This window comes from Bison bison, unplaced genomic scaffold, assembly GCF_000754665.1.
Source record: "Bison bison bison isolate TAMUID 2011002044 unplaced genomic scaffold, Bison_UMD1.0 scf7180017864155, whole genome shotgun sequence".
Lineage (NCBI taxonomy): Eukaryota > Metazoa > Chordata > Mammalia > Artiodactyla > Bovidae > Bison > Bison bison.
In genome coordinates this window covers 786,326-802,086 of record NW_011494727.1, presented here as the reverse complement: position 1 = coordinate 802,086, position 15,761 = coordinate 786,326, and the positions used below count along the sequence as shown (strand labels likewise).

The following is a 15,761-nucleotide window of genomic DNA, read 5'->3' as shown; positions in this document are numbered from 1 at the left end:
CACCAGCTAAATGCAGACCCATAGGACGCACTGACTCATACTCAGGCCTTTAGGCTAAAAATGAAGGGCAGGGTATCTCGAGACATTCACCCTTCTGGGGCTTCACAGGCCTCCAGGGAGCCCCTACCCAGCCTCTGCCATCAGTTCTGCCGTTTCTGAGAGCTAAATAGAGCTTTGTCCCCAGCATCCAGGTCACAGCTCAAGTGGAAGGACCCAGATGTGCTGGATTCTGGCTCTCAGAAGAGGAAGGGGATCCCATCCCATTGGCGTCTCCATACGATGTACTTCTGGTGGTATGTGATGCTAGTCCCTAATCGGAGCATGGGCTGTGCTGTGCAGCTCTGAGTAGATCACTTGCCCTCTCTGGGGATTTTGAAGTTTACCCTAAGAGCCCCTGTGGTATAATCAAATGACAAAAGATTTTTTTTTCCCTTCCATTTATTCTTTCTTTCATTGAGATGTATTGGACGTACAGCACTGCATGTGTTTAAGGTGAACAGCATAAGGACTTGATTTACATCGTGAAATGACGATTGCAATAAGTTCAGTGAAGCTCCATCACCTCATACAGAAACAAAAATTAAGAAATATAAAAAAAAAACTTTTTCTTTGTGATGAGAACTTTTAGAATTTACTCTCTGAACAACTTTCATATTTCATGTTGTATATTACACCCCTAGTGCTTTTTAATCTTAGGACCTTTGTTTGTATCTTTTGCCCTTCTTCAGTCAATTTCCCCTCCTCCTGCCACCTGCCTCTGGTAAGCACACAACTGATCTCTTTTTCCATGAGTTTGCCCATATGTTCTTGAAGTAAAACTGACCTGTAACACTATATCACTTCCTGTTATACAACCAAGTGATTCAATCTGTCCATACTTTTAAAAAATGATCACCTTAAATCTAGTTACGATATTTCACCACATGAGATATTAAACAGTCATTCACTACGTTCCCCACATTGTACATTTCACACCAGTGATTCATTTATTTTGCAACTGGAAGCTGGTACTCTTAAATCTCCCTCACCTATTTCCTTCTTCCCCCCACCCGCCTCCCTTCAAGCAACCACCTGTTTGTTCTCTTTATCTCTGTTTCTGTTTTGTTTCTTCATTTGTTTTGTTTTTCAGATTCCACATATAAGTGAAATCATACAGTGTTTTGTTTTTGTCTGACTTATTTCCTTAGCATAGTACCCTCGGGGTCCATCCATGTTGTTGCAAACGGCAAGATTTCATTCTTTATTATAGCTGAGTAATATTCCACTGTGCATATGTACTATATATTCTTAATCCATTCATCTATTGGTGGGCACTTAGATTACATCCATATTTTTGTTGTTTAGTCACTAAGTCGTGTCTGACTCTTGTGACCCCATGGACTGTAGCCTGCCAGGCTCCTCTGTCCATGGGATTTCCCAGGCAAGAATACTGGAATGGATTGCCATTTCCTTCTCCACGGGATCTTCTTGACCCAGAGATTGAACTTGAGTCTCCTGCATTGGCAGCTGGATTCTTTACCACTGAGCCAGCAGGGAAATCCGATTGTAAATAATGCTGCAAGGAACATCAGTGTGCATATATCTTTTCTAATTAGTGTTTTTGTTTTCTTCTGATATATACCCAGAAATGGAAATGCTGGATCATATGGTAGGACTATTTATAATTTTTTGAGGAAACTCCAACTGTTTTCCACAGTGGCTGCACCAGTTTACACTCCCACCAACAGTGCGCGAGGACCCTCCTTTCTCCACATCCTCACCAACATTTATGTGTTCTCTTTTTGATAACAGCCATTTTGACAGGTGTGAGGTGATGTCTCATTGGGATTCTGATTTGCGTATATCTGATGATTAGCAATGTTGAGCGTCTTTTCATGTGTTTGTTGGCCATCTGCATATCTTCTTTGGAAAAAACATCTATTCAGAACCTCTGTCCATTTTTAAAAAGTCAGTTCAAATAACATAGATTTTAGAGTCATAGGCCCTGGGTTTGAGTTTAGGTTGTTCCAAGTGACTTTGAGTGAACTACTTACATTTCATGTAAGTTCACTTTTTCTTCTATCAAGTAGGGGAGGGGAGATTACATTACAGACTATGGAGGGAAAGAAGTTGGTGAAATTATGTTGGTTAAGAAAATGCTTTGTAATTATAAAATACCGATACACTCAAGACACGGTTCGCAAAATGCTTAGAGCTTTTTACAGGAAATCTGCCTTATTATATATTTCAAGATTATAAAAATGTAAAGAAACAGCTCGAGGACTTTCGTGGTGGCACAGTGGATAAGAATCCGCCTGCCAATGTAGGGGATACAGGTTCAGTCCCTGGTCTGGGAAGATCTCATATGCCGAGCAGCAACTAAACCTGCGGGCCACAACTACCGAAGCCCAAGCTGCTAGAGCCTGTGCTCTGCAACAAGAGAAGCCACCACAAAGAGAAGCCCATGCAAGGAAGGGCCAGCACAGTCAAAAATAAACAAATAAAATTGTTTAAAGAAAGAAAGAGCTAGGGAGTTCTCAACATATGAAGAACAGGGGAGTTGGTCCCTAGGCAGTCTTGAGCTTGACTTCGTCAGATCTTTCTACCAAGGACCCTGAAAATCTAGAAGAATAAAAATTCAGAGGCTCTGACATGAAAAGGGCAGCTCTCTGGGTTGATATATTTTGAGGTCTTAGCTAAACAGAAGGAGGTTCACGTTCTCAAAAGTTCCTGTCTCCTCGTCCATCCAACACAAACATCACACTGTTGTTCTGCACTTTCCTCCCAGTCCTCCCACTAAGCAAATGAGAGTTCTCTGCCTTCTTTAAAGCCTGAAGGCAAGTCTCCAATGTTATTCCTAGCCGCCCAGCAGCCTTCCTCCTTCGGTTTTCGTTTAAGCTTTGCCTGTTCAGGCAGGCATTTGATCTGAGTCCATCTCCACCTCCACCGAAAGCAGGTGAGCCTCCCAGGGAGCAGAGGCTCAGCCACGAGCTCAGTTTACAGGTGGTCTTCCTCTGCTGGGCTTTCCCTGCACCTATGTGATGCCAAACATTAGTTTCCTGGAAGGTAAGTTAGATTTCACTGGAAATGAGGGAAATGTTTCTCCATTATTGGGAAAATGATCCCATTTCCCCCAAATTGATTTACTTGTGTAAGTTGGATGCACCCTCAAGGATAAAGCAGTGGTTTGTAAAAGTAGGGGCTTCCTGGGTGGCTCAGATTATAAAGAATCTGCCTGCAACGCAGGAGACCAGGCTTCAATCCCTGGGTCAGGAAGATCCTCCTGGAGAATGGAATGACAACCCACTCCAGTATTCTTGTCTGAGAAATCCCATGGATAGAGGAGACTGCCAGGCTACAGTCCGTGGGGTTGCAAAGAGTTGGACACGACTGAGTGACTAACAATTTCACTTTTCACTTTTTAAAAGTAGGGGACAGACACCCCACCCCCACCACCCAAAGTGTGTCAATATCACTGGGGGAGCTATTTGCAAAACTACATCCCACTTCTGACATTCCACTCTGCTCCCCACAGGTACCAAAGGCATCAGCTTCATTCTAAGCCTTATGGGGACTATGAAAGAAGTACAATACATGGCGTCCAGGAAATAATGAGCAAACAGTGCAAACCCATATATAATGAAGAATGAAATCCTAAGTTCCAACTATGAATACTGGAGGAACTCAAAGGAGGCAAGAAGAAGGAGGAGGGGGACTCAGATGGCTAGAGAGCCATCTAGGGAAGGGAGGGAACAGAAAAGAGGGAAAGAAGGGGTGGGTGCAGATCTCAAGCTGGGCTCAGGAGTGGAGCCAAGGCCTGAAGATCCTGGACAACCAGGAAACTGGCAGGTAGGACAGGAGGAATGGGTCTGGGAGCAGTGGGAGTGGGTCACTGTGGAAGAAGCTTCAGGGCTTTACTTCCAGGGGGAATTCTAGACAACAGCTTGGAAGATGGTGCCCTGGTGGAGCCCAGTGGGCTGGCCCACTGGGGGACAGATGTGCCTCGGTAGGTATGAGAAGCCCTTGTTTGGCTGGGTGTAACCCGACCTGTAGGATGTTGGACAAGCATTGTCATTCACCTCGTGAACATCGCCCCAAGTTGCCATGACACTGCAGTAGTTTTTAGACAATCTGCTGAAGTATTCAGGAGTCTTCAGCTGAGGACTATCCCCTCCAGGCCCTCAAAAACGTCCCGTTTCCTACCTTTGTGTTTTCCAGATACTTCTTCATGACTAGAAAATCAGCAAGCCTCACTGCCACATAAAAGTGATGATTCATGTCCCTTTGATCTCTGCTGGGGATTCTGGTCCACGCCCTGCTAATTCAATCCTCAGTGTACAATTCTATACAAGTTTCAATTCAGAGTGTGGAGCACGGGAGCAAGGGAGGGGGCAGCACTCTGTAAATATTTATTAATGGATTGAGCCATTAATAAACAGGCTGTTCTATGTAGCAGAAGAAAGGAAAGATACCCAAAGAGAAGGTAGCAGAAAACTACCCATTAATTGTTGGCATTCAGATAAATACTGAAATACCATTAGAAGACTCATGGCACCTGCTTCTTACTCCAAAACATCCAATGCAACAAAACTGTCGGCATAAGCTTATTTGAGCTAGAAAATTTAAATCTGAATACAATTAATCCTAAGGTTAACCTAGATTGAGAAGTTAATGGAATTTTAAAAAAATAGGGATCTTTTTTAGGCTGTTCCCTATGGCATGTGGGATCTTAGTTCTCTGACCAGGGATCTCTGACCACTCCCCCTGCATTAGGAGCGCATGGTCTTAACCACTGGACCATGAGGAAAGTCCCCAAGATCATTTTTAATATCTAAGAAAAATGGAAAAATGCTTCCTTAAACATCTGTGACATTCGGAACAGGTTTGTGTAAATAGGTCAGAACAAGTCTTGTTACAAAGATTTCTGCTTCATGGAGATGCTCCCATAGGTGTGCAGGGGTGGTGAGATAGTGAGGCTGCTCACAGTAGGGTGGCAGGCTTTGGGGGCAGAGCGATTTGTCCAGAATCACAATCCTACCACTAACTGGTTGTATGACTTGGGGCAAGTTTCTTAACCTCTTTGCACCTCAGTTTCCTTACCCATTAAAATGGGGATGATAGAGTGTCCTGCTGTTACCACAAAAACGCTAGATGCAAACACGATGACTTGGCAATGGTGTGTCCACCAGATGTGGCAAAAGAGGAAATTGATTTATCCAACTGGACTAGAGGGTCCCAGGGCAGAGCCCGAAGTGTAGATCTCTTCAAGCCTGATTAGTCCAGGTCCTGAACTTGCTTGTGAGCGATCACCAGCAACCCCAATTTAACCATCTCATGCAGGTGATGAGCAGATCACAGACATTCTACACATTCCCGTACCCATTCCTGACCCGTAGCTTGTCTATTAGCTCCCCCAGAGAATTTATAAAGTTTATGATTCACACATTAGGGGTCAAAGACCCTCACTCTGAAATCCAGTAAGTGCTCTCTGGCTAATTCTAACTAACAAGTCACTGTCTCTTCAAAAGGAAGGAGTAGAACCAGATGAAAACAAAATTCCTATTTGTGTAGCTCTACAGTTAATCAAATGCTTGTGAGCTAAATATTAATACATTACATTGGTTAATCCTCAAACAAGTCACAAAGTGCACCGGTGTTGACAGTAGAGACCTATATGGAATTTATTGTTTACAGAGTGCGTCCTCAGACATTACCTCACTCGGTACTCATGACAGTTCTGTGAGTTATTACTAATGCCAGGGAGGAGGAGGCTGAGGCCTGGAGACCCCCCCTGGGCCAGGCCTGGGAAGGGCTCTAGGAATACAGAGAAACAAGCCACCTGTCTGTCTTAGAGAGCTTTCACAGAGCTGGATGGATCCTGATCCCTTTGGCTCCACTGACAGCAGCTCTGCGCATCCTCTCCCATCAGAGAGGGCCTTCCGGAAATATGCATTCCCCTCACAGGCTCTTTGGTGGCAAAGTCAAGATTTCTCTCACAATTTCAGGGTAACATCCACCTATGTAGAGGCAATAAATAGAGTGATGGGTGACATTAATGACAGACCAAGTGAAAGGGACTGAGTTTTCTAAATTGGGAAAAAAGTATGCTTGACTATCATCTCCTTGGCACTTTCTATCATCTTACTATTTAGAAGGGCACATTTTTTAATGTCATTGACAAGAGTGAGCGAGCACTTTATTTACATGATCAGAATAGAAACGGGAATTGCAGCTGGGGTATTCGGAATCTGAGAAGCTGAAGTCTACAGTCCAGGCCACACAGGAAGCTATAGCTGGGAGGGGCTGGAAGCTCAGCAAGCATTCATGGAAATCCACCTCTGGGCCAAACAAGGGGCCAACAGTGGGACAGAGGGTGTCCAGTCCCCAGAGAGGAGCGTGGATGGTAGAGGCCCCCCAAAGAGAGGGCTCAGTAAATGTTTATTGAAAGACGCCAGAGCAGGGACTCCCCTGAAGATCCAGTGGTTAAGACTCCGAGCTTCGAAGGCAAGGGTGAGGGTTTGATCCCTGGTTGGAGAACTAAGATCCCACATGCTCTGTGGTGCGGCCAAAAAAAAAAAAAACACTTCAGTGCTATCACGTCATCCTGGGAATACTGTGCTTTCCTGAATTTCTTGAGAGCAGTAATGTCATAGCTGGGTATTGGAGAAAAGTGAACAGGATGCCAAACAACACATGTGGAGATTTGCTAAAACGCATTGCTCCTCGTTAAGTGAACAAAGCAAGGAACAGACTCAAAGGGTATTTCTAAAGTGTTCAACAAAAACATGTGGAAAGGAGCCATGCATGACACAAATGTGACTGGAAACCTCTGTCTTGAGGTTAGATTTCCACTGGGGTATTTCAAACTCAGGGGCCAGGTGGCCCCCTCTATGGGAAAAAAAATAGTCCTGCCTTTTATTCGATTCTTACATCAAATTGCTTTGTTTTCTTTTTTAAATGCAGGGACCCCAGAAGAAAGGAGCTCTAATTTATGTATTTATTGGACACACTGAGTAGCATGTGGGATCTTAGTTCCTCGACCAAGGATAGAACTCGAACCCTCTGTCTTGGGAGCCCAGAGTTTTAATCACTGGACTGCCAGAGAAGTCTTTACATTGAATTACTTTTATTCAATTATTATTTCCTATACTATTTCTTAAAACATATAAACATAAAACCAGGCATAAATTTACCTTAGCACTTTTCCAATTATGGAGACTAAAATGAATGTACAAAGAAAAACAAATAAAATTACCCAAAGAGTATAATTCAGATTTACTACACTTGACTTCACCACTTTCCTCTGCTGGAACCCCTGTTTCAGCCTTCATTTGCACACTTGGCTTCATCTGACACCATCTTTTCTCCACACTAAGTCTGTCTCTGTGTTTTTCTCATAGCAGGTTAACCTGGCTCTAAGTTACCAGAAATTTACACACAAATGGCACTGAGGGACCTCCCCGGTGGTCCAGTGGTTGATTTTGGTTGTTTGGTTGTTTAGTTGCTAAGTCGTGTCCGACTCTTGTGGCCCCGTGGACTGTAGCCTGCCAGGCTCCTCTGCCCATGGGATTCTCCAGGCAAGATTACTAGGGTGGGTTGCCATTTCCTTCTCCAGGTCCAGTGGTTAAGAGTCCAGTTAAGACCTGGTGCAGCCAAAGAAATAAATAAAAATAGAAATTTAAAAATTTTTTAAAAAAATAATAAGAGGCACTGAGGTGGCCTGGCTGGACCCTAATATAATATGGTCATCCCAGTGATCCAGGCATACCTTTAAAATATTGCCAATTATCATTAATATGAACTCTAAAAGTCTGAGTGTTCTTAATTTAAGGAGAACTCAAAGAAAATCAAGGACATACCCTTGGTCTTGGATTGGGACATATCTGTAACCCAGAAGGAATGTCGTGGTACTGACTGCTGGAGGAGAGCAGAGGGTGCCATGGGGACTCAAATGAAAAGTCACATTGCATCTCAGAAACAATATGAGCCACCCCCTGACATATTACATCAAGAATTTAATACATGTAAACATACACTTCAAAAGACATCACATCAAAGGGCCTCATTCCAAGCTGTGGAGGTCCCACCCTGGCTTCCCCCACGCCTCTTCCTTAAGAACTACAACACGGCACTTTATTACTGTGGTTTAGTTTTTTTTTTTTTTTTTGCCACAGCTTGCAGGATCTTAGTTCTCCAACCAGGGATTGAACCCAGGCCCTTGGCAGTGGGAGCGCAGAGCCCTAACCAGTGAACTACCAGAGAACACATGTGAGACATGAACGTACCCTGACTCCCATGAGTCAGCTCGCATCACTCTGACGGCACCATCACATATTGACATTATGTGGTCTGTATCCCCTAAAAGAAACTGGGCAAAAACTGCACCAAATGATGCCACAGCTAGGTTAGCTTAAGTGAATGGCCTTGTTTCCCAGCAGAAGAAAAGCTGGCACTGTTTAAGGAAACTGAAAAAGTGGAACCTTCCTTGAATAGAATCCTCTACTTCAGGCCCTCTCAAATGCCATGATTCAATTTCCATTAGCAAAACTGTTTCAAACAATTATTTATGTACTTAAACTTTTGGCTCCACTGGGTCTTTGTTGCTGTGCACAGGCTACTCTCTAGGGGTGCTTGGGCTTCTCACTGTGGTGGCTTCTCTCACTGTAGCTCATGGGCTTGGCTGCCCCATGACATCTGGGATTTTCCGGGACCAGCGATTGAACCCGTGTCTCCTGTACTGGCTTTCCTGGTGGCTCAGATGGTAAAGAATCTGCCTGCAGTGCAGGAGACCCAGGTTCTATCCCTGGGTCGGGAAGATCCCCTGGAGGGGAAACGGCAATCCACTTCAGTATTCTTGCCGGGAGAACCCCATGGACAGAGGAGCCTGGTGGGCTACAGCCCATGGGGTCGCAAAGAGTCGGACGTGACTGAGTGACTAACACACACCCCTGCACTGGCAGGCGGATTCTTATCCACCAGCCCACCAGGGAAGCCCTCCACCTTTTTAATCAATCTAAATACGTTCTGTTTAGAAGGCTGCTCTTTATTCTGGGAGGTGGACCCTCCCTCATTTTTGGTGTTAAAATGTCTTTTCTTAAGAAATGACGGTGATGATGGAAGAGAACAGAGCTTTTTTATTTCCCTATTTGAAAAACAAAATTCGGCAATCCTGTGTTGGACTTCCTGATTTTTTTTAACTGTTGTCACTGATATGACTAAGTAAATAGTACACAAATACATGCCTAGCGTGACTATGCAGATATGGGGTGGTTTTTCAAAGCTTGTAACTATTCTACCTCCAGAAGCTGACTGATAACATCATCCCCTCTCATATTACATCACACAGCAGCTATGGCACAACAGATTGAGAATGTAGACGCCTAGGGAGGAGCAAAGATCAGAATGCAACGATTCTCCGTTAGACTGGCTGACTGACATTATGAAGATTCAAAGCAAGGTCAAGGTGACTCTAAATTAGATTTGGAGGGAAATAAAAACAAGATGAAGATTAAGGCAGATTTTAAAGAAAAGGGAAAAATAAAGCAGCAGGCAAGATGGAAGCCACTGAGGACCATAAGACCATGTTTAAATCAGTGTGGTTAGAAAAACACAATTGCAGCCAGAGAAAATTCAAACACAAAGACCCCCTAAACTCTCTTTAGAGTAATCATCAAGAGCCTAGCAAGGCCATGTGAGTCTCAGAGGCCTTGGAGATGACAAAGTGATATGGAGAATGGGAAAGACTTCTGAGGAGAGAAAAAAATTATATTCCCAAATATTGTTTGGGAAGGATGCTTCACAGAGGCACAGGTGTGAGAGCTGGTTTTTCCTGGGGTGAGGGAAAGGAAGGGCCGGGGCTTAACAAAGCCGACCAGACAGCACGTTGTGTCAAGAAGGGAGGGTTCCCCTTCTGATGCCTAAGGCGAACACAGAGCCGGGGCTGGGGTGTAGGAGACGGATTAGATGTGGTAGAGATGCCGAAAGGCCAATCAGGAAGGCCCAGAGCTTTCCCTGGAGACCAGAGAAAGCACAGCAAGCTTTCCCAGGTGATTCCAGCACCTTCTGCCCAGAGCGCAGGCCAAGGGCCTAAGGTCCAATGCTCATTTTTCAATGTCCCACTCTCCCTTCATAGGAGGACCTTCAGGAGAGGCCCTCCCCCTCACCTAGCCTCCTCCAAGGCTCAGAGCTATAGGACATAGAGGAGAAAAATATTTGCCCTCCAACATCCACAGAAATGCCTTAGGATCTCCATGTGAAGCTATTGCCTAAATAAGACTGGTTCTTAGCAGGCTTGGAAACAGAATCGAATATTTAAAATAGATCACCTTTGTGAAAAAGGATACTGAAGCTCTTCCTGTACTGCAAAGAAATACTGAGTGGAAAAGGGCAGGGTTCCAAATAGCATGTATCGTCTGCTACCATTTGTGTAAAAGGGAAAGATAATCATAATGCATTTGCTAATAGATGTTATAAAGTATCTTGGCTGTGCCCGGAACACCTCTGGAAGACGAAAAACCAGTAAGAGTGGTGCCTCTAAGGAATAAAACCAGGTGGCGGCGGTCAGGGACGGGCAGAGATGTAGTTCCTGCCTCACTTTTGTGCCTTTTGAATATTTTCTTTCATCATGTAGATGCGTTACCTACTAAATTTTTTTTTTTTTGCAATACAAACACTGAAAAATCTAAAATAATAATAATAAACCCAGAATAGTCTTTCTGCAGCAAAACCAAACACCCTTGTTAATCTGGACAGCTGTCTTCCTGGCACACACCAGATGCTCAGTTTGTTGAACTTAATGAACCTCCGCTTGAAAGAAAACAAAAGAAAATCAGAAACCAGGCAAACCCAAGGGTATCAGTTCTAATTCTCTAATAAGCTCTTTACCTGGCTGTTACTTAACTACCACAAAAGATCATAAAACAGTTCCTTGGGTCACATGCTCTGCACCCAGCTGGGTCCAGTGCGCCAGCCTCATGGGTAACAATAGGTCTAGTGGCCTGTCCACACCCCCCTTTTATAAATAGAAAACATATAATCCAAAAACATGATGCCTTGGAACCAAGACCACAAAAACAAACATGCAGATAGGAAAATGATCCTGAAGGGAGATGTCAGCACCTGCAGGGTATCAGTACAGAAATAGCAGCTTGTGGGTTAAAAAACGTCAAGCACCAGACAAAAAGGTTAGAACATGCAGAGCCACTATGAACCTCATGCCAGAGCGCAAGAAGAGGTGGCATGAACTCCCTGCGCTCTGTTCCTAGGGACAGTATAGCCTAAGATGATACAGGAAGGCTGAAACACCCCTTGCCCCAGTCATCTATACCCCTAAATTGGTCAAAAAGTACTCAAAACCCACACTGCAAAAAAAAAAAAAAATTCTGTTGTAAGTAGAAGGTTGTAGCAGAAATTCTGCCACACAAATTCCATTGTATTAGAAGGCTCTGTCTCCTAGGGTTTTTCCAAGAGCCAGGTTTCAGGAAAAGAATAAGACTTCACCACGGTCTTTCCTAGGACCAAAGAAATTATTTTGAGGTGTGGACAGGAGCTTGGGACAAGGGTGGTGGGGAACAACTATACTCTCCATGGTCCCTGCCAGAGATTCCCAGGAAAAAAGTGGAAATGGAAGAAGGGAATGGCAACCCTCTCCAGTATTCTTGGCTAGAGAATCCATGGGCAGAGGAGACTGGCGGGCTACAGCCCATGGGGTCGCAGAGTTGGACATGACCCAGAAACTCAGACACACACACACACACACACACACGAAACAACAGCAAATGAGAAGCCCTTCCACCCAGATGTTACAAGAAAAGAAAGCAAGAGAGAAAAGGGCCTATATTATATTAATACACAAAGAAACTACAACAATTATTGTAAGATGGCTGAGGTCTAGAATGTCCTAAACAAAATAACACAAACAAAAACCCAAACTCAGAATCAGCTGTAAGGAAGGTGCGAATCAATGAACAGCGATCATCTTTGGTTCATTCTAGAAAACATGTAAAAACAGAGAAGGGAAAAACCAAAAGTGACCAGATTCCTGCAAGAAATAAAGATGACAGGTTACCTTCCGATGAAAAGGGAATTGGCTGGCAGATTGAGAGTAGGTATTTATCAGCCCCGTGAAGCTGATAAAGGAAGTGAAGGTGAAAGCAAAGAGAAAGAAAGGGGATTTCCCCAAATAAGACAAGAGGAAAAGAACCATTCCACTGCACGTGCCATCTGGTTTATTTCAAGCTCAAGAAAAGAACAGGAAAAATGCAGTGAAATTAGTGAAAGAGCTAGATTACCAGCAAGAATCAGTCACACACTTGTGCTTCTGCCAGGGAAGGCAGGCGCTGCTGGTGCTCTCCCTGCTCCCATGACTAAGTAACTTACTTAAATGCATTTGACACACGATCCCTGAACTTCCGAAAAGCACTTAATACAGTGGCTCATGAAATCTTAATCTAAAAATGTTCACCCATTTATAATCACGCTGCATCACACTGACAACTGGGACGAAGGGCCGAGCAGGGGGGATAGATATTTGGAAGAATGCCGTGGAGACTGATATCATCAGGGTGTTTATCACTTTGGGGGGTTTTCGCCCTCTTTTAAGGAGAACGAGATATGGAGTCTGAAAAAGAGTATAATTGCAAGGAGAGGACTAACAGAGACAATGAATTACCTGATTCAATAAAAGACAGAAAAATAAGCAATAAATAAGAAATAAAATGTGATGTGACTTGAAAAACCCCACAGACATCTGTGCTACAATGAAATCTGGAATATGTTTAATGAACTGGGCGAGTGGAGGCAGGGGAAAAAATCAGAGCCTGATAGAAAATACTGGGGGGTAAGTACAAAGAAAATAAGGATTAAAAAGGCAATAGAAGACCATATTTAGCAAATCCATAATGTTTGTTGTGTGCCAGGCACTGCTCTAACTGCTTCTGATATCAAAACCTCAAAGCAACCTCTAATCTAAGTACCATTATTTTTCTTGTTTCAGAGGTGAACAAGCAGAGGCACGGGCTTCCCTGGTGGATCACCTGCCAATGCAGGAGATGTGGGTTCAATCCCTAGGTTGAGAAAACCCCCTGGAAAAGGAAATGGCAACAACCCACTCCAGTATTCTTGCCTGGAAAATTCCGTGGACAGAGGAGCCTGGCATGCTATGGTTCGTGGGGTCACAGAGAGTGGAGTAAACAGCAACAAACAGAGGCACAAAGAGGTTAAGTGACTTGCCCGAGGTGATAGCCAGTCCAAAGCAAAGCTAGGGTTCAAATCCAGGCACCCTGGCCTCAAAATCTGTGCCCTTAACGTCTCTGCACCCCACCCCTAGAATTTCAACTCAGAAGAGTGAGAAAAGTAGCTAGGAGTGAAATACAAATCATGCACTTGCTAGACCCAGGGTCAACAGATTAACCTTTAGTCATGGTTCTGTGATGACCAGTCAGTCCTGAGACCTCCCCAGGCTTTCATTCCTTCACCTGTGCATTGGGAAGGCTGATTAGATGAGCTCTACCTAAGGTGTCTTCAGCTCTAAAATTCCACAAGTCCATGCTGACAATCAGCAGTGTATGGACCGGTCTGCTTTCTGACTGGGTTAGTCAAAGGCGAATTCACCCTACAACAGGCAGCACACTTGCTATTAAGGTTCCTCCTCTATCTCCTGACCTTCAGAAGATTATTATGTCCTCTCCATTCAGGCAAGTGAAAGAGGGTAGTGAAAGGGAGGCTGTATGGTTTCTCTTCTGGACGCTGCTTTGTGTGGTTGCAATGAAATGGCCCTCGAAAAGCTCTGGGCCAGATCACATTAACTCTACTAAATCTACAGTCCCTCCCACCTCCAGGCATCTCTCAGGACTCCGATCTTGGAGCCTGCCTTTGGATCCGGTTACTGGAATGCAGGTGAAACTGACACACTGGAGGTGAAGCGACCAGACAGGAATCAGGAAGATTAAGAGAGTTCAAAGGAAGGAGTTTCGTGATGTCTAAATAAACCTTATCTTCTGCCTATGGTCTGTTCTCTTTGCTAACATCCACTCTGGAAAGTGAGACCACCAGTTCATTAGGAATGAATTCAACACCCTCTTTCAAACTAGTGAGCCCCCAGCAGTATTCTTCTGGAGGTAGGCCTTCAAAGTCAGAGTGCATCTATGCATGAAGAAGGGCCTTTACAGGTCGGTGGCACAGTCGTCCCTTGCGAGTCCTGGCTAAGCATCCCTGGCAGGTGGCTGTCACTTGGCCTCTGCCTGGTCACTTCCAAGGTCGAGATGCCAGCTGCCCCGACTAGCAGGGCCTGTGCTGCTGGACAGCTCTCACTGTGGGGAAAGACCACGAAGCGCCTAGAACAGTGCCTGGCAAGGAGCCGAGCTCAGTAAGTGCGCCTCCAAGTGGGTCAAAGCTGCCTCCTTACAACTTGAACCCATCAGTCCTGAGTATGCCCCTGGAGCCCCAAAACGCAGAGACCCTTCGGATATTCGGGGCTGTAATCAGATTCCTCGGCCCTCTCCTTACAGATGCTTTTGCCAGATCTCCATCACCAAGCCTGGCAGACCCCCCTCCCCAGACCCCCCAAGTGCGCACTGATGGACCAATGGCCGGTAGGGAGGCCGCAGTCGGGGATGTCCCCAACCTCGGTATCTGAAGCTTCAAGGGACAAAGGGCTTTCAGGAAGGCGTATCCCACCCTATGTGATCCAGGCTGCCTCCCTCCCCGCCGGCCCTGGGGACCCCCGCAGCGCCAGGTAACAGGCTCCCTGAGGATCCGGGGCTCTCAGGCAGCTGCGCGATGGGCCGAGCCAGGACAAGGGATCTCGAGGCTCAGAGGTTTGACCCAACTGATCGCGGGCTCGATCGCGGCAAAGCGGAGCTCGCTCGGCCGTGGCTTTACCTGCGCTTGGTTGACTACAGCGGCCCAGCTCGCCCCCGGTCGCGCTCCCGCAGCTCCGCGGCTGCCGCCGGCGGTCATGGAAATACAGCCGGAACCCCTGGCCAGTGCAGCTCCCGCCGCTACCGGCCCCGCCCAAGCAACTGCCGCCACGCCCCTGACCACCGCTTCTGCCACGCCCCTAACCGCGGAAACCAGCCTGTTCATTGGGCAGCCCAGCGGCTGCTCTGCTAGCTCCGCGCTCTCTTTGCGCCCGGAGGGCAGCCCATTGGTCAGCGGACCTGCTCCTCAGAGCGGAGGCGGAGCCCTTAGCGAAGAACTCCAAGACAATTGGTTATTTTTGACGTCTTTAGCCCATAGGCCAAGGAACTATAGGATAAATCCAGCGCGGAGGGGGCAGGGAAAAGAGAGGAGGGCTAAAAGATGGGTCTTGCGTGATGCTGATTGAGGCAGGGTGCAAATAGGGAGGCATTTGTGACCACAAGCTGGCTTGCCGGGCGGGGTAGAGTCAAGTGTCGTCTGGGTTTGGGAGGAGGAAGGCACGCAGGTAGTTCAGCTTCTGGGTCTGAAGGCTTCAGGCCGACCCATGGACTCACCTGTAGTCCAGGACACGAGGGCAAAATCTGGGGTCGTGTCCCACGAGAAAGGAGGCAGGTTAGTCACCAAGCCGCAAGGGGAGGAAAGGATGAGGAGGCAGCCGTCTCTGGCCTCTTCTAGCTAGGGAAATGTGATTGGGACATGTGGGGCAGTGTGGATCTCAGTTATTGTCCCACTGTTCTTTCTGTCCTTAAGACGACCCTCGCCCAGTTGAAGGCAGACTGGAAGAATGTGGCCTTTGGAATCATAACTAGAACTCTGTTGGCATGTACAGGTTACATGGTCTTGAGCAAGTCATTTAACCTTTC

The 15,761-nt window shown here is 45.8% G+C and overlaps 1 protein-coding gene across 1 annotated transcript in view; it reads right to left on the bottom strand.

The window, feature by feature from the left end:
• Window positions 1-15,025, bottom strand: part of ABHD2 (abhydrolase domain containing 2) — a 109,534-nt gene extending 94,509 nt beyond the window's left edge. The window contains exon 1 of the mRNA XM_010841021.1: window positions 14,860-15,025. The gene's annotated coding sequence lies outside the window, so the exon portion shown is untranslated. The remainder of the gene's footprint in view (window positions 1-14,859) is intronic.
• Between the last annotated feature and the right edge of the window lie 736 nt (window positions 15,026-15,761).